Source organism: Vombatus ursinus, unplaced genomic scaffold (assembly GCF_900497805.2).
Source record: "Vombatus ursinus unplaced genomic scaffold, bare-nosed wombat genome assembly UNPS02014820.1, whole genome shotgun sequence".
NCBI lineage: Eukaryota > Metazoa > Chordata > Mammalia > Diprotodontia > Vombatidae > Vombatus > Vombatus ursinus.
This window is the reverse complement of record NW_020954598.1, coordinates 19,243,793-19,266,935: the sequence shown is the minus strand read 5'-3', so window position 1 is coordinate 19,266,935 and position 23,143 is coordinate 19,243,793. Positions and strand designations below refer to the sequence as shown.

The following is a 23,143-nucleotide window of genomic DNA, read 5'->3' as shown; positions in this document are numbered from 1 at the left end:
TCTTTCATCATTTGTTATAGCACAATAATATTCTATCACATTTATATACCACAATTTTTAAGCCATTCTTCAATTAATGGGCTCCCCACCCCCTCAGATTCTAGTGCTTTTGCTTGTTTTTCCCCTTTTAATCTCCCTTTCCGAATGGTTAAATTTGTTTTGCTTATAATTATTCCCTTCATTTCCCCTCTTAACTCTGCCTCTCTTTAGCCCCTGTTTCTCTGTTGAGTTGGATGTATTTCCACACTGAGCTCTGGGTGTGTGTGTTCAACCCTTCTTTGTCGTTTTCAGATCAGAGTGAAGTTCATCTGATGCCTATTCCCCCACCCTTTCCCTCACGTCTGCCTACACTTCTCACACATCTCAGTCATGAAAAATAACAAGTTCCTACCTCTCCTTCCCTTCTATACCAATGTATTCCTTTTACCTTCTCTTTTCCCTCTTCAAATCTTCGGAACAGAACCAATCTATCCCCTAGGTCATCTGTTTTTCTCGTCCAATTAATACCCTTTGAAGACAGTAAGGTTCTGAAGGGACACTTGTTTCTTCTCCGTCTATTTGAATGTCAGACCTACATTATCATAGAACCTCTTCCAATTGCTCCAATAAATGTACCTTTCTAGATTTCTTTTAATTCTTATGTTTGCATTTTAAAGTTCCTACTCAGCTCCGGTCCTTCAATCAGAAATGCTTCAAAATTCTCTACTTCATTAAAGACCCATTTTTAACTCTGTAGAATTTTACTCAGTTTTGAAGGGTAAGTTATTCTTGGTTACAAGCCTTTATCTTTCGCTTTTTGTAATACTGTATTCCAAGATCACTTATTTATAATAGAAGCTACCAAGTCTTTTGTCATCCTAACTGTGGCTCCCTGGTACTTCAACTATTTCTTTTTTTTTTTTGGATGCTTAATTCTATGATGTGGAAGTTCTGTGTTTTAGCTATAACATTATTGGGACTTTTCCTTTGGTGCACTCTCTATCTTCACTTTGCTTTCTTATTAAAATAGATCTGAGCAGTTTTGATTTATGATTTCTTGAAATGTATGTAGACTTTTTTTAAAATAATGATTTCCAAGGAGTCTGATGATCCTTCAATTCTCTCTCCTTGAACCATTTTCCAAGTCAGTTATTTCTGATTATCACATATCTTACATTTTCTTCTTTTTTTTCCTGAACCTTTTGGTTTCATCTTAATATTTCTTCCTGTCTAATAGTGTCATTGATTCCTATTTGGTACATCCTAATTTTCAGAGTTTTTTGCATAAGGTTTACCACTTTATCTTCCAAACAACTTATTCTCCTTCCAATTCTTTCTTCCAGAGCTTTAATTTTTTATCTCTTACTTCATTTCTTCTAGGTATTCATGTAGAAAATTCATTTTTTTATCCTTTGAGTCTTTGCTTGCAGTTGGTATGGAGTTATTCCTCCTTCTTTGCGGGGATCTCTACAGTGGCAATAACTTTTAACATTCGTAATTGCTTTACTTGGTTTACTTTTCTCTCTAGCCTTATTTACTGAATTGGGATTTTGGGCCAAGGCCAGGTTCCACTTCCTGCTGCACTTTTGAGTGGGATGGCCAGCACTCCTTGGTCTCACCCTGGGTCACCTGAGTTCTTGTACTGATTCCTGCCCCCCACCCCTTCCCAAGGTCAGATTCACCTGGACCTTTGAGGCTCTGAATGATGGCATCTCAGGACAGGATGTCAGGGACCGGAGAGCACTGGAGTATCCCAGTATGAACCACACTTATACTACTTGCCGCTGCTCACTGGTCCCTGCTGTTCCTTAGGACTGAAAAACAACTAAATAAAAGGGAGGAAAACAGCTAAGTCTAGTTTCGCATGGTCAAAGGCAGATGTTCTAAGTCAGTCTAGGATCGGCAGAAATACACACAGAAACACCCAAACACAAATGACCACTGCTATCACAAAATGAAACAACATCAAAAGTATTGCTTGTCTCAAGTAATTTGCACATGATTGCACATTATTATCCAAAGCAGAAAATATTAATAACCAGGGTAAATCAAAACATCCTGCCCTGAAGTCAATAATGATCTCCTAGAAGTCATCTCTCCTTTTGAATCCTTCCTTTCCCCTCAACAAAAAGAAAAGTACTTTGCTTCAAGGGGGCAGGTGGAGGCATTTAAACTTACACCAGTGTAGAAAAAAGATGAGTCATTGATAGGAAATCTGAAAGCAGAATCAGCAGTATATGAGTTATTCTGCAACAAAGGCTCAGAGACAAAATGCCATGTTTGTTTTTTTAATGTTAACAATGACTGCACCTTCCCCGAATATATAACATCTCTCCTTCTCAATGAATTCTGTAAGCTAAATTCAGTGGGTAAAGGACCCAGGAGCTTGTTCAAAATGATCAATGCTACTTCCTTACGTGGAAGAAGACTGCCTCTGGCAACGCCTAAATGGGATTTCAACTGCAATTTCCTCAAGCATCAGTAACCAACCCTATTGGATCCCAATCTCACTATTAAATGATTTTTGACTTACCCATTCCCTTTACCAAGTCAAAAGTGTCCTAGTCACCAGGAAGTAAACAACAATGCAAGCCAAGAATAGCAGGAAAGAAAATGTGTTACACTAGGAACTCACATCAAAGGAAGGAAAACAAACAAATACCCTCCCCCCCCCACTTTTCTCCAATGACTCAGTCTTGGCCAGCCTCAGTCTTTATTCATAGTACTAGTTTCCTTCCCTCCAAGTCTCTAATCACCTGGGGAAAAATAAAACCCTAAAGCAAAATCAATTACATCCAACAGTTTCCAGAACTCAAAAGAGGAAACCATTCACATAATTACCTGACATTTCCTGCCCAATCAAACTCCACCTGTCCTGAGGCCCAGCAGATGTCTAAAAATGCAGGTTCCCTATGACAGTGCAATGCTAACATAACCTAATTATTACCATCACACAGTTCTAGTATTTTTCATTCTTAGAGGATAAGATCAGATCTGGAAGAAATCTTCGAGACAAAGTTTCACTCATTTTACAGATGGATAAACTGAGATGATGAGAGGTCAAAGGCCTTGCCTAAGGTCATACATCAAGTTAGGAACAAAGCTTGGACTCAAGCCCCAGAACTCCTGGTCCCAGTTTGTCGATCTGGCATTCTTCCTACTTCAGGATAGCTCTTCATAGCACTTTAACGTCAATTATCTCATCTGACCTTCACAACAACCCTGTAAAACAGACAGGGCAAGATTATCCCCCTTTCAGAAGTGAGGAAGTGACTCGCCTAAGGTCACACAACTTGCTGCAGCAAATCCTAATTGATGTTCTTTCTTTTTAATGTTTTATTGATGCCTTCTGTTTTCCAGGTAGCCTTTTTTATCACATTATATTTTTTTTCCATTAAAACAGACTATATCTCAGCACCAGTAAAACAATAAATTGTCATACAGCATACCCTACGACAAACATTTATTGAGTGATTATCATGTGAAGAACACTATGGTATACATGCCAGGATACAAAGTCTAAAATGTTCATTACTCCGTTTGTAAAATGAGATGCTTGACAGTCTCCAGATCTTACTGTCTTCTAGGAAAGAAGTGCAATCTAAGTGCACGGTGGTAACAATTATAGTGTCACAACAGCACGTGACCCAAGATCTTACGTTCTTGGACTCCTACTGGACCTCACTAGGATAGAGTCCCTTTTCTCAAAAAAACTTAAGAGTCTAATACAGGGAAAAGACTCAATATAGATAACGATCATGCACATTACATACATGTTAAATGCATTAAGTTTGCAAAAGGAGAGGTCTGAACAGAAAGGATTCAAGAGGGTAAGGGGTAGGTGGGAATCAAGACCTCACAGATGAGACAGTTTCAAGAAGGCTTTGAGGGAATTCAACAAGCACAGGAACAGCCTAACTCTGAGCAACTTAGAGCACGACTGGGCTCCGGTGTGTTGAACGGCCCTCCTCTCCCATGGCTAAATCAGCCAGCTCTTCTGGGCACGTGCTTTTCTTTGCAGAGCAGAGTTCTCACCTATCCAGATCTCATTCTTAGAAGCATCATCTTTCATTCGAAAACGATTTTACCAGCAATATGATCCTTCCTCCTTAAATCCTTTCCTGTTCCCCGCTTTCCCACTGCTGGTGAGGGCTCCACTATCTTCCCAGTCACCAAGGTTCACATCCTTCGTGTCATACTCAACACCTACCTCTCTCACTCACCCCACATTGCCAATCTGTTGTCAAATCTTAGTGTTTCTACCTTTAAATCGTCTCTCCTATACATCTTTCTGTCTGCTCACACAGTCACCACTCTTGTATGGATCCTTTTCCCTTTTTAATGGACTACGGCAATGACCTTCTAATTGGTCCCCCTAATTCAAGCTTTTCCTCACTCCAATTCGTCTTCCACTCAACTGCCGAAGTGATCCTCCTAAAGTTCAGGACTCACAATGCCACGCCCCTCCCCTCCTTATTTAATAAACTCCAATGGTTCTTTCTTATTTCTAGGATCAGATGTAAGACACTGTGTTCAGCACTCTTTAGACCCAGCTGCAGTGTTCCCTCTCATCTTCATGCACTTGACTCCCCTCCATACATTCCATGACCCAGTTACACTGGGGACCACTGCTTTTCCTCCTACATGACACCAGATCTCCATACTCCATGCATTGGTACTGGCTGTCCCTCATGCCTGGAATGGTCTCCCTTAGCACAGTGCCTGGCTGTAAAGTCCTCAATAAGTGCTTGTTTCCTTTCTTCTTACCTCCAAATCCTAGCACCTTCCCTGGCTTCCTTCAAGACCCAGCTCAACTCCCACATTCTGTAGGAGGTCTTTCCCAATCACCCTCCCAGCCCTACCCCATTCCTCCTTACTACTAGTCCTTCCCCCTCTAAGATTACCTTCCATTTATACCGTGCATATCTTATATTTACACAGTTATTTGCATGATGTCTCTCCCATTAGAATGTGAGCTCCTTGAGAGCAGGGACCATTTTTTGTTTTTCTTTGTATCTCCAGCACTTAACAGACAGTATGTGCTTTATAAATGCTTGTTAACTGATGACCGTGTAAGGTACTGCGTGAGGTACTGGGGATACAACAACAAACAGCAAACACTCCTGGCCTCAAGAAGTTTACATTCTACTGAATATGTAAACAAATAAGTATCACATATAAGATAATTTGAAGAGGGAGAGAGCACATACTACTGGGAAAATGAGGGGTGGTTTTATGGAAGGTGTGACATCTCAGTGGAGCCTTGAATTCAATTTTCAGCTCAATTCAAGAAACATTTATAAAGCAACTACTATGTACCTGGCACTCTGCTAAGCCCTGGGGATACAAATAAGAAAAAGAAAAACAATCACTGTCCTCGAGGAGCTTACAATCTAAAAAGGAAGACAACACACAAAAGAAAATGGAAAAGCTGAGGGAGGGGACATACCTGGGGGAAGCTGGCACAGGAGCATAATGCTCCCTGGAGTGGAAACCAAGTAGAGGTGATAAAGGAAAATGTAGAGTTACCTGGAAAGTTGAGCCCTCTATAAAGGAGTGTATTGTTCCTCCCTCCAGCCCTCCAATCAAAGGGGAGAGGCACCTGAAGGATTCAAGAAGGTGATGAGTATCAAGGGATGAGTCAATGTGCATGGTAAAGAGATTTCTCATCCTGAGGAAGGTGTGTTGTTCACTGGAGTGAAAAACAAGCAGAAACTTCCTTTTAGAAAGTCAAGGATACTGAGAAGCAAAGGGAGATTGTATTCCAAGCCTGAGAGCCATGAAGTGAGTGGCTTCAAATGAAAAAGACAAATTTGGAGGAGAGACAATTTGGGGGAAGTGATGAAGATAAATCAGTCCTCTGTTCAATATACTGAGTTTGAGATGCCTATGAGATAGCTAGACAAAGATGTCTGACAAGTAGCAGAGGATCAGGTAAGAGATCAAGGCTGGATACTTTAACTAGAGTTATCTGGATGGATGGATAGAATACGAATTTAACAAGTGCCTACTATGTGTCAGGCACTGTGCTAAGTGCTTTACAAATATCTCATTTGATCCTAATGCCACTATTATCCCCACTTTACATTTGAGAAAACTGAGGCAGAGAAGGGTTAAGTGACATAGCTAGTCTGAAAATCAGATAGAATTCAGTTTCATCCACTGTGCCACATAGTTGTCTCTGTAGAGATCATACATTAATTCATGGGGAACTGATGAAATCACCAAGCGATAGAAAGTAGAGAGAAAAGGGTCTTAGGGGACATCCATGCTGGGGGACTGGGGAAAGAAGAAAAGGAGGTGTATGAGGATTCAGCAAAGACTTGGAAAGAACAGTCAGGCAAGAGATAAAGTAGGAGAGAGTGGGACACTTCTATGGGAAGACACAGAGCCAGGAGGAGTGAGTGTGAGCATAACTTATGACATATGCACAACCTGAAAATCTGCTGTTTCAGAAACTCATCAATGACAATACCACCAAATAAGAAAGAATCATGTTGTTGTTGTTTTTCATACATGCACATTAAAATTTGTTTCATGTACCCCACAGTAACCTCTCCATTTATCAATTCTGCACAAGTGAAGATGTGACAAACTAACCCCAAACAAGTTACTTTTACTTGAACTAAAGTGTTTTCAAGCACCAGGAGAACACAGGAGAAAGATTCCAGTAACAATGTAAGGCAAGGATTGAGCATGGCAAAACAGAAAGAACACTGTATCAAGAGTGCGGAAAACTGGATTCTAGATCCACCAGGGCCAGGAGTCCCAGGTGTACCCACTACCTGTGTGAGCTTGGGCAAGTCCCTTCTTCTCTCTGGGCTTCAGTTTTCTTATCTATAAAATAAGAGGGCACATAAGTTCTTTTCATATCTAAAATTTTTAAAGTATTATCACCTGAGCCACAGCACCTTTGATTAAGTCCTTGTGAACAGTCAGAGGCCAGATCACCCCCTCCCCCCAAAAAAGTGCTCATAACTTGTAAACAGAAAACTGTCTTGATACAATTTAGATTTCTTTAAAGGTCACAAAAGACTTATTTTAAGTGTTGCTATAAAGTCACCTATGGCTGGGAACAGCAGGAGCTAAAAACAGGCAAAGAGAGCAATCTGGACAAGTGGGGGGTGGGAGAACTCCAGTCTGAAATGTTAAAACTCAACAGACTTTGCCAACGCCAGTCAACTCTAGTCATAACTTCTAGTGGCACTCAGCCAGGTTCTGCTGTTCTTGGCCTATCTTATTAATTCACAAAGCACAGAATGGTCATTTGGGAGACCACAAGTACCAGAGATGGGGCCGTATGTATAAAAAGTTAGAAATAATGGTGTGCATTTCGGCTTATGTATATGATAATTACATAATTTAGGTTGTATGAATGCTCCTTAGCCCACCTTAAAATATACTAATATCTAATCACTTAAGTTAGTAAGCATTCATTAAGTTCCCACCATGTGCCAGGTGCAGGGGACACAAAGACAAAACTGAAAACAGTCCCTGTACTCAAATCCTGGGGAACTTGTTGTTTGGTCATTTCAGTCGCATCTGACTCTTGGTGACCCCATTTGCGGTTTTCTTGGCAAAGATACTGGAGTGGTTTGCCATTTCCTTCTCCAGCTCATTTTTACAGATAAGGAACGGAGGCAAACAGGGTTTAAATGACTTGCTAATAAGTGTCTGAAGTCAGATTTGAACTCAGGAAGATGAGTCTTCCTGACTTCAGGCTCAGCCCTCTCTCCACTGGCCACCCAGGTGCCCTATTGGGGGGGAGGGGCAGCGCCTGCATACCTGTACAAACATTAAGTACCTCTAAACTGGCCTAACAGTCCAGGACCAAAGACCTAGCTAACCCCTCTGCATTCCCCCTCCCCAGATGATCTACTCAACACTGGAATAATTCACTGAACAGAGCTGACGTGGTTGAGGATTAAAGGCTGAGTTACTTCAACTCTGACTTACCATTATTACCAGCCAGGACTGACTTCCTCACCCTGACTCTCTGCTGGTACAGGAATAATCAAATCAACATTACCATTGCTAATGTAAATCATGTGAGCCATTTAGAGCCCTACAGCTCTACCTCACACGGTTGTTGTGAGGATTAAATAAGATAATATTTGTAAAGCACTTAGCACAGTGCCCCACTGAAAAATGCTTGTTCTCCCTTCCCTGCAACTCCCACATAAGTATCGTTATGATTCTGGAGGGAAACTGCCTAGGCCAAAGCTCCTTTCCCTTGACACTACTCCCAACTCCCTCATATTCATCCTCCCTGTGATCCCATCCCATTCTACCCTACTATTCTACTGCCATATATATGTGCCATGTATATAATATGTTCCATATTCCATATATACATATTATGACTATAACATTATGTGTGTGTGTATATGTGTGTATATATATATATATATATATATATATATGATACAGGTATTTTCCCTTTTTTATAGATGGAGAAACAAGGTGGACAGGGTTAATTAAAACAAGTAAATAAATATAATATACATACACATATTTTAGGGACTATTATATATTCAAACCTCTTTAATAGCATTTCACAGAAATACAAATAATTCACAGTAATGAAGAAAATGATTCTGGTCTACTCATTTAACCAGTAATAGTCTGGTAAGTTAACTGTTCATTTGAGACACAGCAAACACCCAAAAGGGTTCATCTGTGTATCATTAATTATTCCACATTTTGAGTTTTCCCCTAATTTTGAAAAGGTTCATTTTTTCCCTTATCTTCTTCTACCCTAAGTTAATGAACTTTTAGAAGAAGTGCTGCAGAACAGGCAAAACTTTTCAAGTTAATCAATAAATGGTCCACAATGCTTATGAAGGTGAGCCCCTGCAGGATTCTCTGAGGAATTCCAAAGGGCAGTAATTTGACTGGTGGGAATACTGATGGCAATAAAGGATAATCTTTTTTGAAGAAAGCTAGGCACAGATCTGTATTAAGGTACCTTGTAGCTGTCTTCCAACCTAGACATCTCCTCAAAGGCTAACTCGAGTTACTTCTATCCTCTAAATTTATCAATGGAGTGTCCTAACTTCTATTTCCAAACTTCTCCCAGGAAGATGTGTCACAGAAATGGAGCTGGCCTAAGAAATAAAATCTTCAGTATTTTAATTTTCACATCAGAAACACTGTCATCAACCTCTGGCCATTAACCTAGACTATAAGCTGTGTGAAAGCAGAGTCATATTAATTTGGTCAATTTCTGCTGAAAGTTGGGAAGAATTAGCACTCTGAAGTCAGTAATTGGTAGGTATGAATATGATTCTTCTTCTCCAAACAGATACTATTAATACGCTACTATCCTGATTCAGTTATCACAGGCTTATCTATCCTCTTTATGTTCAAAGGAGTAGGGCAATTTGTAGAAGGGTAAACCAGCTGAGTGTTTCGGGTCAGCACACACTGGCATATTTTATTCACAGTAGGAGATAAGAGCAAGAAGCATGCTCACTGCTCAAAATTGAATTTCCAAAAAGTATGGGTGGGTCTGCTGTTTTGACTCTCTGATCCCAACAGAATTACACCAAGGAAATGTATTTTTTCTTCACCATTTGGACAACTAAGAGACTTCATGTGGTACTGCAATTCTAGCAGCTAAAAGGCAGAAACTTACTAAAATACCTGCCATCCCCTTTCCCAGCACAGTGGTCTGTGAAATGAAATCTACAACATGAACTATTAATCGAAAAGTGTGCCTCTGAACACCAAAAAAATAATTTTCTAAATATTTCAGCCCAGAATGTAGGCTATGTGAGGTAAAGGAGGAAAAAAAGCTTAAATTTCCTCTGCATCCTAGGGTCCTGTAGTACAAACACTCAGCAAGCCAAAACACACATTCCCTAACATTTCTCTTTGACTGGTAGCTGGGTTCTAGGCCATGGTCTTGGCCCCAGCAGAGGTGGGGAACCTGAGGCCCTGAAGCCACATCTGGCCTTCGAGGTCCTTGGGTGAGGCCTTTTGACTAAGTCCAAGTTTTACAGAACAAATCCTTTTATTAAGGGGAGCTGTTTTGTGAGATTTGGATTCTAGTCAAAGGGCCACACTTGAGGACCTGGAGGGCCATAGGTGGCCTTGAGGCCACAGGTTCCTCACCCCTGGTTGGGGACTGCTTTGTACTCTGGATCACCTCTACTCTAAGTCCTCCCACAGCCCTGCTTCATTCCCCATTATGCAGTTATCCTACATTCTGTTCCTCAGTGCTGTCTGCTCTTTAACATGTGTTAGAAGGCAGACCTTTAACTCTGAAAAGCATAACTTCCATAAATTAAGTCAAAGGCCCAAATCTGCAGATCTTCCCAAAGGAACAGGGTTTCCCCAGGAAGACTAGTAAAAGTCTGCATTTGTGTAATGACTGCCTCAGGCAGCTCCATTCATCAATACTGCAAAAACTCTCAGGCAGCTGGCTGGAAACCTCGAAGTTATTTCTCAGCAATACTGTGTGACAGAATTTCACTGTGCAACCACTGAAGGTCATCAGTTAAGTACAAAGACAAGTCCCGTACTAAGACAACAACAAAAGAAATAAAACCATCTCATTCATTAAAAATTTGGAAACAGCAGGAGGAATAAGAAGGTATTTTCTGATTATAGGCTGCTCCCTATTCAGAAGACTACGGTCATGGTAATGGTCAGTATGTGTATGGATTCAATATATAGGACAAATAACAATAAAAGCACAATAAAGATAAGATATAACTCTTGAGGTGAGAGATTTGTGAACCTAAAAGAGGAGGAACCTTAGGCAGGAATTACTACTACCTCAGCAAGTATTCATACCAGTAGGCTGTAAACTTTCAGAGGGCAGAGAGCTAAGGGGTTAAAACAGATCTACATGATTCAAAATGGGACAGGTTCAAATTCTGCCCCTGCTACTTACTCTGTATGACCTTGGGCAAATCACTTAGCTTCCTTGAGCATCCATTTCCTCACATAATAAGGGAATTGAACTAAATGGCCTCTGAGATCCCTTCCAGTTCTAAAATTATAATCCCATGAATGAATAAAAGAATGAAAAAAACATCTATTATGTGTTTCCTATGTGCCAGGCAGAGCACGTAGGTGGCGCAATGGACAGAGTGCCAGGCCTAGAGTCAGGAAGATATCTTCCGAGTTCAAATCTAGCCTTACCCACTTAGTAGCTATGTAACCCTGGGCAACTCACTTAACCCCATTTGCCTCAGTTTCCTCATCTGTATAATGAGCTGGAGTAGAGAATAGCAAACCACTCCAATATCTTTGCCAAAAAAACCCAAAAATGGGGTCTCAAAGAGTCAGTCACAAGTAAAAGGTTGACTAACAACTGTGCCAAGCACTGTGCTAAGGAAGCCCTGAGGATCGAACAAAAGCAAGTCTCTGCTCTCCAGAACCTTACATTCTAACAAGAGATCATACATCTAAGGAGATCTAAGGGGCCAGAAAGAAGGCTATTTTGGTCTGGAAAGTTACAGAGGTGGTGAACAGAGCCACAAAGGAGTAGACTAACACACCTTTTCCAATGGCAACATTGATTTGACTATAGTTCCAGAACTGAAAGACAGGGGTTTAGGTTGACCCAGGTTGTAGAAATAGAATGGGAATAAAAGAAAAAGCATAAATAGGACTACCTGAAACAGTGAGCACATGAAGCACTCATCAAACCAGCAAAGGACCCAGTGAGGAAGAACTGGAGATTGATCTCTATTGTAAACAGATCTCTGCTACTTAATACCCTTAAAGTCAGTTGTGAATAGGTAACTCATGTCCAGGAAGGTCCTTGGAAATCACTGCCATTTTGAAGTTGAAGGATGAGAAATCAATCAAATCTTGATTCTGATTCTTTTACTGCCTACAATGCAACTTTAAGAGGCAATATCAAATATTAACAAAGTGTCAACATAGCGCTTTGAGGTTTGTGAAGCACTTCACATACGATGATTTCATGTCTCCTATGTCATGAACCCCATAATGACATAAGGTTCCCCATTCTATTAAAGGAAACTGAGATTCACAGAGATTAAATGACTAGCCCATGATCAGCCAGGGTTTGAAGGCAGAGATACCATGAGGCCTCTGGCAGCACAGACCAAGTCACTGCTGCACTTAAGAGTCAGGGAAACCCGGGTGTCAATTCTGCCTCTGACACTGGTCAGCTTGGTACCAGGCATAAGTTCATATAACCTCTCTGAGCCTCAACTCCCTCAACTAGTACCCATCTCAGCAGATTCTGTAAGGCTGCAATGAGATAATAGCTATAGAGCCCTCTGCAATCTTTACAATCAATACACATCAGCTATTAGTGTTACTAACAGCTGATCTTGCCTCATTCTTCCACGTTCTCTCTACTCGAAAGACCTGGAATGTTTTTCATTGGTGGAACAAAATTACAGGTTTCCCCTTCTAGCAGATTCACAAGACTTTAGCTCTAAAAGATAGTAGACATACTACATGTAACCACAAACTTTTCAACCAAAACAGCCACTCAGGAGAACCAGAAAACACTAGCTAAATTCAACAACCTTTCATTTTAACAATAAATTTTCATAACCAAGTCCAAGCCCCCTCGAGCACATCAAAAAGAAACATATGACCCAAATACAGTAAAAGACAACAACAATTAAAAAAAAATCCTCACAAGAAAAATCACCTAAAACAAAGGAGGAAGAGGAAGCTCCAATCTGATTAATAAATACTATGGGGCAAAAGGACCAAGGAGAGGACACTGAAGCAAAAAGAAAGCAGCAAGGGGCAGCTAGGTGGCACAGTGGATAGGGCTTCAGCCTGGGAGTCAGGAGGACGTGAGTTCAAATATGGCCTCAGACACTTGATACTTACTAGCTGTATGACCCTGGGCAAGTCATTTAACCTGGACTGCCTCACCAAAAAGAAAAAAAAAACTCATCAAGAAGCCCAGAAGTGAAATTGGTTCTACTCTAAGAATTCTTAGTTTTTATTTTTGTTGTACTCCCAGCATAAAGCAGAGTAACTGGAACATAGTCAGTGCTCAATAAATATTAGTAAATATTAACTTCTTCCACTGCAACTAAGGTCTCCCTCCTGGGAATCTGGGCTGTGACAGATCTGCTTTTACCTTCTCTTGCCTATTCCCCAGCCAGGGCAACCCACCTCTGAAAACTATTTTGCCTGTACTCCTCCCAATGCAACTCCTACTCCTGCCCTGAGGACCCTGGCCTCTAATACATGAACTTTCACCTTACGTTGCCTGGAACCAGCAGCATCTCCAGTGGTCATTCCCCACCCCCTCCTACTACAGACAACCTGAACCTGTATGTGCTGTCTTCCCCTATTACAATATAAGCTCCTTGAGGGTAGGGACTATCTTGATTTTGCATCCTCAGTGCTTAGCACAGTGCTTGGCACACAGTAAGCACTTAAATATGCTTTTTTGTTTCCATTTTTAGTAAAATAAAGAAAGAAAGAAGTAGCACCATACAGAGGAAAGAGCACAGGATATACAGAAAATAAATACAAAATTACTGGGGACACTAACAACTGGGGGAAATCAGGAAAGGCCTCTTGAAAGAAGCAGCCTTTGAGCTAAACCTTAAAGGGAATTAAGGGCTCCCAAGAGGCAGAGGTGAAATGGGTATAGGCCATGCAAAAGCTCAGAAGCAAGGAGATGGAGGAATGAGTACCTGCAGCTGAAAGAACGAGGGAAAAAAAATTAACAAACCTCCAAATAAAAACAAAAAATGGAATTTTTAAAAAATATAAGGAAAAATAAAATTTTAAAGAGTTTTTTTAAAACAGCTAAGACCTGTTAAATATTTTTTTCTGATGAGAAAGGAAAACCAAATTACCAAAAACAAAAATTAAAAAAAAGAAAGAAAGAAAGAAAGAAAAATTACATAGGCCTCCATCACCAATTGCCCATCATGCAGATGGCCCATTATGGGGCAGCTAGGTGACTCATCAGATAGAGTGCCAGGCCTGGAGTCAGGAATACTCCTCTTCCTAAACTCAAATCTGGTCTCAAAGTAGTTGTGTGACCCTGGTCAACTCATTCAACCCCGTTTGCTTCAGTTTTCTCATCTGTAAAATAATTTGGAGAAAGAAATGGCAAACCACTTGGCCAAGAAACCCTGAAAGGGGTCACGAAGAATCGAACATGACTAAAAAACAACTCAACAACAACAGGTGTCCCATGATCATTTAAAACTCAACGCACCAAAAGAAAATTCATGATCTTCCCTTCCTGAACACCGGGATCACCCCTGCCCCGGAGAGGACCAGTCCCCCACCCCTTTTCTAACCTCCCTATTTCTGTAAAGGGCTGCATCATTTTTCTAGTCACCCAGGTTCATAGCTCTTCACTCACTCTCACTACCCCCAAATACAAGCAGCTGCCAGTTCTTGTTCACAAAATTTCTCTCTCATTTGTTCCTTTTCTCTACTCAAACTACAATCAGCTTAGTGCAGGTCCTTATCACTTGGCTGTTTTGGTAAGATATCCAATTGAGTCTCTCCCTCTGCAATAAATTCTAGACACAGTAGTCAAGTTGATATATTCCTAAAGCAGATCTAATTCACTTCCTGGCTTAAGTGTCCGGGGCTCCCTATCACCTCCAGGAGAACAAACTCCTCTGTTTGACTCTGGAAGCCCTTACCTGCCTGGCTCCAGTCCACCTTTCCAGGCTTGCTGCACACACCACACGCTTCCCCTGCATGGCCCTACCTGCTGCTCTGTCTAAGTGACCTCATCCCTGTGCTGTGCCTTTCTGTGTCCAGGCTGCATCACTGATGCCCGGAGTGCACTCCCTCCTCACTTCAGCATCACAGGACCCTCTACTTAATTCTTCAATGCCTCCATGCTTACATTCAATACCATTTCCTACAGAAATTCTTCAGACTTCTCCCAGTTTTTAGTACAACCTCCAATTACTTTGTCCATATTTTGTACTTAATTATCTATATAAGTTGTTTTTCCCCAGCAGATGTAACTGTCTTGAGAAAGACTTGATTTCTTTGTCTTTGCATGCCCAGAGTCCAGACTTTAGACTTGGTGCCTTATTGTCCTAATTAATGGTTGCTACAGGAGCCTCCTAGGTCTGTGTTCAGGCTTCAGGTGCCACAAAGCCAGGCATTCTTTTGGAACCACTGAACCATTTCTACTTCAATCAACAAGTATTTATTAAGCACCTCCGGTGAGTCATGTGTTGGGGATAGAAATATAAAAGTGAAAGAGTGGAGGAGTTTAAATTCTACTGGGGGAAGGGAAGGGGTGAGGGCATACCATATGTTCCCAAATAAGTAAGTACGGGGTACATAAGAAAAACACTAGGAGTGGTAGGGGAAAACTAACAACTGGAGAAATCATGAAAGATATCTTAAAAGAAGTGGCACGAGAGCTGAGGCTTGAAAAGATGGAGACCTTCCAAGAGGTTAAGGTGAGAAAGGAGAGTTTTCCTGGCATGAGAAACAGTGAACAGTAAAGGTACAAAGGAAGATAAAGTATGTGAGGAAGCAAACGTTGACTGTGCGCCTGGAAATATGGGCTAAAACCAGATTTTGAAGGCCCTCATATCAAACAGAAAGGTTTTTATTCTGTTCTGGAAGCAATAGGGAGCCATTGAAGTTTTTATGAACAGCAATTTGGTAGTTGAGTGGAGGAAAAACTGGTGAAGGGAGAGACTGGATGCAAGAAGACCAACTAATGAAGATGCTATTACAACAGTCCATGAGAGAGATGACAATAGTCTCAGCTAAGAGGGTTGTTCTGTGAAAAGAGAAGGGGGGAAAGATGGAAGAGAAGGTGAGGAGGTGGAGTCAACAACACTTGTCAATGGATTGGATATGGGGGAGGGGCGAGAGAGACCAATCAGTCAAGAAGACTCCCAGGTTGTGAACCTGTTTGGCTGAAAAATGATGGTTCTTCCAATATAAATAGGGAAATTAGGAAAAAAAGAGTGGATAGAGGGGAAAAGGCAATGAGGCTTGTTTCAGCGTTTCTTGAATTTGATGCCTACAGGACATCCAAGTGGAACTATCTAGCAAGTCGCCAGAGATGCCAGGCTGGATTTTAATGAAGGGAAAAGGCCTAGCTATGCAGACCCCTACTTCCTCATACAGCACATTAAGCACATTAGGGACTATAATGTTAAGAATCTAAATAGAAGTATTCCAACATTATCAATGGGGAAAAAAGAGTTATGTTACTGAAATACCGATGGATATCCTTTCCTTTTCATCTCTTAGTTGTCCTCCTCTAGTTTCATCTTTAAACATCCTTGGAATGACAGCTTAACTAAGCCTCCTGCTAAGTTTTCTATGAACTTGCTTTCCTTTGCACTATTTCTTCATTTATTTTTGTGGCAATATTGTTCATAATCCCCATATACTTCTTCACAAGAGTTAACAAGGAATTTATATCTTAAATCTATGTTGCTCTTGGCTGTTTGGCCAAGGATATCAAGTGTACTTGCTAGCTTGCATGGTTTCTGGTTTTTTTGGTCTTCCTATTGTGGCAACTCATTTGCACTGGTTGAATTTGCTTAGGAAATGGTGACAGTCTTTTAATCAATTTCAATTAAACAGTCTGTTTAAACAGGTCAGGTTAGTATTTCAATTAAGTGCCAAATCTACTCTTTTTCAAGATTCTTTATTTTAGTTGGTTACTGATTGTGATCTTTGCTCCAAGTCAGTGGTCTGTACTACAGAGTCATTTGGAAGTTATGCCTGTATTAACAAACAGTCATTCTCTATTAAAATAGAATTAATTTCATTTTTTCGTGATATTATTTGGTACTCATGATATTATTTTATACTTTTATTTCTAACACCTCCCAACATTTTCTGCAAAGAAAATATGAAATATCTATAGCCATGGATTTAATTAAAATCTCTAAGCTGATGATTCCCAAGTTTATTTATCCAGCCCTAATCTGCTGACCTCCAGCTTCCCAACTCTCACTTCTTATTAGACATCTCAAACTTGATAACCTCCTACAGACATCTTAAATTCAATATGTCCAAAACCGAGCTCATTATTTTTCCCCAAAAAAACCTCCCCTTCCCTGTGAGGGATTGTCTGATGTTGGCTACTGCCACGTGTGGGTTGTGGCAAGATGGGGTAGGAACAAGATATTAGGAAGTAACCAGCACGCTCCCGAGGCAGGGGCTATGCTAGGCGGAGTTGTGGTGAACTGGGATGGGAACTGGATACGGAGAAGTAACCGGAGCTCACGCTCCTGAGGCAGTGGCCAGTGCTATGTGGAGCTGTGATAAGCTGGAGAAGGAACAGGATACAAGGAAGTAGCCGGAGCACGTGCTCCTGAGGCAGGGGGCTCTGCCACGTGGGAGTGGGATGGCAGAGAATGAGTTCCCTTTGTCTAGTCCTCTCCCTAGGTGCAACGTCAACCCCAGACGTCTCCTTCCTAACTTCTTGGGTCACGTACTTTCCCTTTGTGTAGCAGTGACCCCAGACGCCTCCTCCCAGTATCTGGGCCTGACTTCCTGTGTCACATACTCTCCCTTTGTCTATGCACTAAACCCAGACATCCCCTTCCGGTATCTGATCCTACAATCAATGACTAGTAGGTGGGCTGAGGAGGAGGGGCTAAGTAGGTTCTTAAGGAACAGTAGAGATCGGAGCTCGCTCTCTCTTGCTCCTGCTCTCTTGCTCTGGCTTTCCTGCTTGGCCTTGCTGTGATGGCCTCTGAATAAAGCTCGAGTGTTTGCACCTCCTGATCGGGCTCGTCTCTGTGTTTATCCGGGTGGGCACCGAAGACTGGTAAGTATGACTCTGGCAGCCTGCTCCTTATAGGAGGAGAGTGCACGGCGCGACCGGCACACTCCCCTCTCCAAGCTTCTCTATTCCTGTTGAGGGTGTAATCCTAAACTCCTCTCTTTCACCAGCCTCTTCCACATCCTGCAAAATATCCTAAATACTCACCTACTTAAATATTAAAATTAAATACTTAAATTTAAATTTAAATTAAAAAATTTAAATACTTAAATACTCCTCAGATACTGCCACTACTTTAATGCAGACCTTCATCACCTTAGTCCTGGACTGCTGAAACAGCCTGACAGTTAGGTGGCTTACCACAAGTCTCCCTGAACCCCAGTCCATACTCCACTCAGTCACCAAGTATCTTTCCTAAAATGCAGATGACCAAGTCAACCTCTACTCAATAAACTCCAGTGGTTCCTTACAATCGCCAGTATAAAATATAAAATCCTCCAACTGGCATTCAAGGCTCTTCAAAACCAAGCTCCCACCACCACCACCAACTTTTCCAGTCTTCTTACAACTTCTAACCACCCCTAACCTCACCACACATACTCTGTAATCCAGTGACACTGGCTTCCTCGATGTTTCTCAAAAAAGTCACTCCACGTGTGAGCCCAGGCCATTTTCACTGGCTGTCTCCCATGCCTGGAATACTCGCTCTCTTCTGGATTCCTTCAAGCCCCAGCTAAAATCTTACCTGTTACAGGAAGCCTTTCTTAATTCCTCTTAAGTCTAGTGCCTTCCCTCTTTTGATTATTTCCTATTTATCCCATATACAGTATAGATTGTACATGATGGTTTGCATGTTGTCGCTCCCATTAGATTGTGAGCTCTTTGAAGGCAAGTCTTTTACCTTTCTTTGTATCCCCAGCACTTAACACAGTGCCTGACCCATAGTAGGCAACTAATAAATGCTTACTCACAGACTGATTTGGTACAAGGCAAGACTTCTTTTTCTTGCAGGGGGGAAAGAGTAGCTGCTGCTGCTGTTTGTCCTTCGTTCGTGAAGAGGACCACGACATCAGGAAGGTGATGCCATGACATGCAAGTGAACTAGATTTTAGTGAGGGAGGGCTGTGCAAGTCACCAGCCTCACTTTCTCCTGGAGCCATCTGGGTCCAGTGGTCAGATATAGTTCAGGACAACTGGAGATGGCCAAGGATGCAGTGGGGATCCTAGTTTGGCCTTTTTAAGCTAAGGTCCTTAACAGGTCTCAGAGGTGTGACTGAGGCAAAGCCTATTCAATTCAGTGATTAAGGCTTAATAAGAAATGAAGCAAAGAATGGCCTCTTTAAAAAAAAGAAATAGATCTGGGAGGGAAAGACCCTCGGGGCTTCTGGCCAAAATAGAAACAATTGCTATTTACATTCACTCTGAGCCAATCAGGACCCAAACCAAGACCAAGTAGGGCTTGGCCTGGGGCCTATTATTGGCAAATCATTGAGAGTATGAGTGATTTGGGTTAAGACAGTTTTTTGTTTGTTTGTTTTTTTAGGCAATGGGGTTAAGTGACTTGCCCATGGTCACACAGCTAGTAAGTGTCAAGTGTTTGGGCTGAGGCCACATTTGAACTCAGGTCCTCCTGACTTCAGGGCTGGTACTCTATCCACTGTGCCACCTAGCTGCCCCTAACGCAGTTCTTTAAGAGAAAAGGAGAAAGAAAAAATTTCAGAGATTAGAAATTTACATTCCCTTTGTGGCCAAAGGGAAAGGAAGGGAAGGGGAGGGGAAGAAGGAAGGGGACAGAAAGGAAGGGATAAAAAAGATAAAAGTGATACAAAAAGGAAGAAGAGTGTCAATGAATCTTTTTTTTTTTGGTCTTTTTTGGTGAGGCAATTGGGGTTAAGTGACTTGCCCAGGTTCACACAGCCAGTAAGAGTTAAGTGTCTGAGGCCAAATTTGAACTTAGGTCCTCCTGACTCTAGGGCTGGTGCTCTATCCACTGTGCCACCTAGCTGCTCCTCAATGAATCTTTAAAAAAAAAAAGAAAGCACAAAAGGAAGTTTAGAAGATGATAGTGGTGTAACTGCCACGTTAAATTTGAATTATACAAAAAAAATTAACAAGCTGTATGTAGTGGGGAAAAAGGTAAAACTACACACATTAGAAAATCAGTTTCATATACTATCCCATTTTTGTTATTCTTTGTATATTGAAATGTTTGTGTTTGTTACGTTTAATTTCCTAATAAAAAGGGAAATTTATTTAAAAAAACAAAACAAAAACAAAACTCTCCCAACAGGTCTGGTAAATTCCAGACCTGAGTGTCTGGAAGGTAGGAATCCTTAAAGGGAAGGACTGAGTCCATTTTTTAAATGTTTATATTCCTAGCACTTATATCAGTGTCTTAACATGTATCAGATCCCTTCTCCTCCTAAAACCATCCTACTATCTTCCCCACCTCCCCTACCAAGTCCCAGAATTCAGGGCGGGGTGGAAGGGAAGGTTCAGAATGCTGCCTAAGAATTCTCTACTTTCTTACCGCAATAGAGACTGCTAAAAGTCTGTGGTCCCAATTCTTAGGTCTCAATGTCTGGGTTCTGGTACCCATGAAGGTTAACACCTCTCCCTATCCTGTGTTCTTTCTGCCTTGCCTGATCCAGATACACCCCACTGTTCTGGCCTGCTTTCCTTCCTTCTGGATTGGTAGACTCTTGTTCAAATTTTCTGGTTGTTTGTATGACTTTTAAGGTCATAGAACTGGACAAAGTTCCTGCTCCTAACCCTCTGAAACCCTTAAGGTGTGTTTCCAAGTTCTCTTTACATGAGCAGTTTCAGTAAAGTCAAATCTAAAACAAACCAAGAGTCCCTTTGAAGTTCAGTCTTTAAGGATAAACTCTTTGGGTCACAAGTAGGCCCGACATATGCAAAAGGGGTTTAAAAGGGAACAAAAGGCAATATTAGAATAAAGAGTACTAGATTTGTAGTCAGAAAACCGGGGTTCAAATCCAAACTGCCAATTACTAGCTATGTAACCTTTGGCAAGTCACTTAACTCCCAGTACTTTGCTTTCCTCATTTACAAAATTAATATATCTTTAGTAATTTCCTCAGAATGTTGTGATAAAACACAAAGGACAGGCACAGGAAGTGGGCCTGTGATTTCATGAGTATAGGGAACTTCTTGTCAACTTGAAACACAACTCTAACCTTGGGATCCAATGAGACAATGAAAAGCATTTCATAAGCCATAAAGGATTATAATAAAACATGTTTAAAAGCTTTTTAAATGTTAGCTATAAAGGGCTATATGAATTCAAATTATTATTATCAATTAGTCTGTGAGTTCCTTGAAATTGAGGCCAGCATCAAGCACTGTTCCTTGCACACTTAATAAAAATTTGCTAAAATCCCTAAGAACTCAGTAGTCCACTCAAGGCTTCCTCTCCTCCATCCTTTTCAACTGAAAGTCACTCTATTCATAATTACATTTCCTTCACTGTAACACAAGCACCAGACTCCATGAAATAAACTCTAGGACTGTCAGTATCAGCGAAGTTTACAAAAACAGCTAAAGTCAGGCTAAGAAATATTAGGTTAGAAACCAAACCAAACGTGAAGGCTCTAGTTCCTTTAAATAGAAATTGATGGCCAGTCAATGTGGAGGCAAGGATGAGAGTGTCATGAGGATTACTCCATGAACATGACCTTAAAGAAGCCTATGTGTAGTCCATGCTCTGGAGTCAGTCACATTTGGCTAAGTCAGCACAAATCACTACTGTGGAAACAAGGGGGTATCTGTCCAGCAAGAAAAACAATAAGGCAAGTTAGAAGTGGAAAGGAAAGGAAGGTGGTGAACACCCAAGGAAGGGTACTTGTTGCCCAGGCTTTGTAAATCTAGCAAAAAGAAGAAAGTAGCCTAGACTAGGACCCTGAAGACAAAGAACTGGAAACTCCCAGCACTGGATGAGAGATTGGAGTAGATGAGCTCCAACGTCAGCTCAGATCTGACCCCTGGGGTCCAATTTAACAAACATACAAAGCAAAAATTCCAACAGCCAGGCAGCTGAAACAAAGACCTTACTAAACACTGAAATACTAGCTCAGCATTCCCAATAAATAACTGGTCAAAGAATATAAACAAATAGTTCCCCAAAAAAGAATTGCAAAGTATTCACAATCACACGACAGAATGCTCTAAATCGCTAATATTAAAAGAAATGCAACTAAAAACAACCTGGTGGTTTCAGCTCATATTCTACAAATCGGCAAAGATGATGAAAAACGTTAGTAGTCAACGTTGGAGGGGTTGTGAAATGATAAGCACATGAATACATTGTTGGTGGAGCTGTAAAATGGTACAACCATTCTGGAAATAAATTTGGAATTAAGCAAAATAAGTGACTAAAATGTTTTATCCTTTGAACCAGAAATTTCTTCACTGGACTAATACCCTAACAAAGCCCCTAACAAAATACCAATATGTTTATAGTAGCACTTTTTTTGATAGAAAAGAATTGGAAATAGAGTAGATGCCTATCGATTGAAGAATAGTTAAATTATGGTACATGAATGTAATAGAGTATTATTACTGTGCTATAAGAAATAATGTGTGGCTCTTTGCAGCTTGCGCCTACCATGGGGATCTCCGGGACAACTGGCACAAGCGCCGCAAAACTGGGGGCAAGCCCAAGCCCTACCACAAGAAGCACAAGTATGAGCTGGGCCGCCTGCCAGCCAACACCAAGATCGGCCCCCGCTGCATCCACGCCGTATGAGTGCGAGGAGGCAACAGAAAGTACCGGGCGCTGAGGCTGGACACGGGAACCTTCTCCTGGGGCTCTGAGTGCTGTACCCGAAAAACAAGGATTATTGATGTGGTCTATAACGCATCTAACAACGAGCTGGTCTGGACCAAGACTCTGGTGAAAAATTGCATCGTGCTCCATCGATAGCACCCCATACCGCCAGTGGTACCAGTCCCACTATGCCCTGCCCACCAAGCTGACTCCTGAGGAGGAAGAAATTTTAAATAAAAAGCAGTCAAAGAAGATCCAGAAGAAATATGAGTAATGGAAGAAGAATGCCAAGATCATCTCATTTCTGGAGGAACAGTTCCAGCAGGGCAAGCTACTTGCCTGCATCGCATCAAGGCCAGGCCAGTGTTGCCAAGCAGATGGCGACGTGCTGGAAGGCAAAGAGCTTGAGTTCTACCTAAGAAAGATCAAAGCCCGAAAGGGCAAATAAATCCTAACTTGGACATTCTCTAATGGAATAAATCCCCAGATTGTTTTTAAGAAAGACAGAAAGACAGAAAGACAAAGAAAGGAAGGAAGGAAGGAAGGAAGGAAGGAAGGAAGGAAGGAAGGAAGGAAGGAAGGAAGGAAGGAAAGGAAGGAAGAAAGAAAGAAAGAAAGAAAGAAAGAAAGAAAGAAAGAAAGAAAGAAAGAAAGAAAGAAAGAAAGAAAGAAAG

The 23,143-nt window shown here is 41.3% G+C and overlaps 1 protein-coding gene and 1 pseudogene across 1 annotated transcript in view; one reads left to right on the top strand and one right to left on the bottom strand.

Annotated features, from left to right (window-relative positions):
* Nucleotides 1-23,143, bottom strand: part of LOC114024046 (store-operated calcium entry regulator STIMATE) — an 82,016-nt gene that overhangs the window by 56,843 nt on the left and 2,030 nt on the right. The gene's annotated exons all lie outside the window — the stretch shown is intronic.
* Nucleotides 6,676-22,945, top strand: LOC114024239 (annotated as a pseudogene).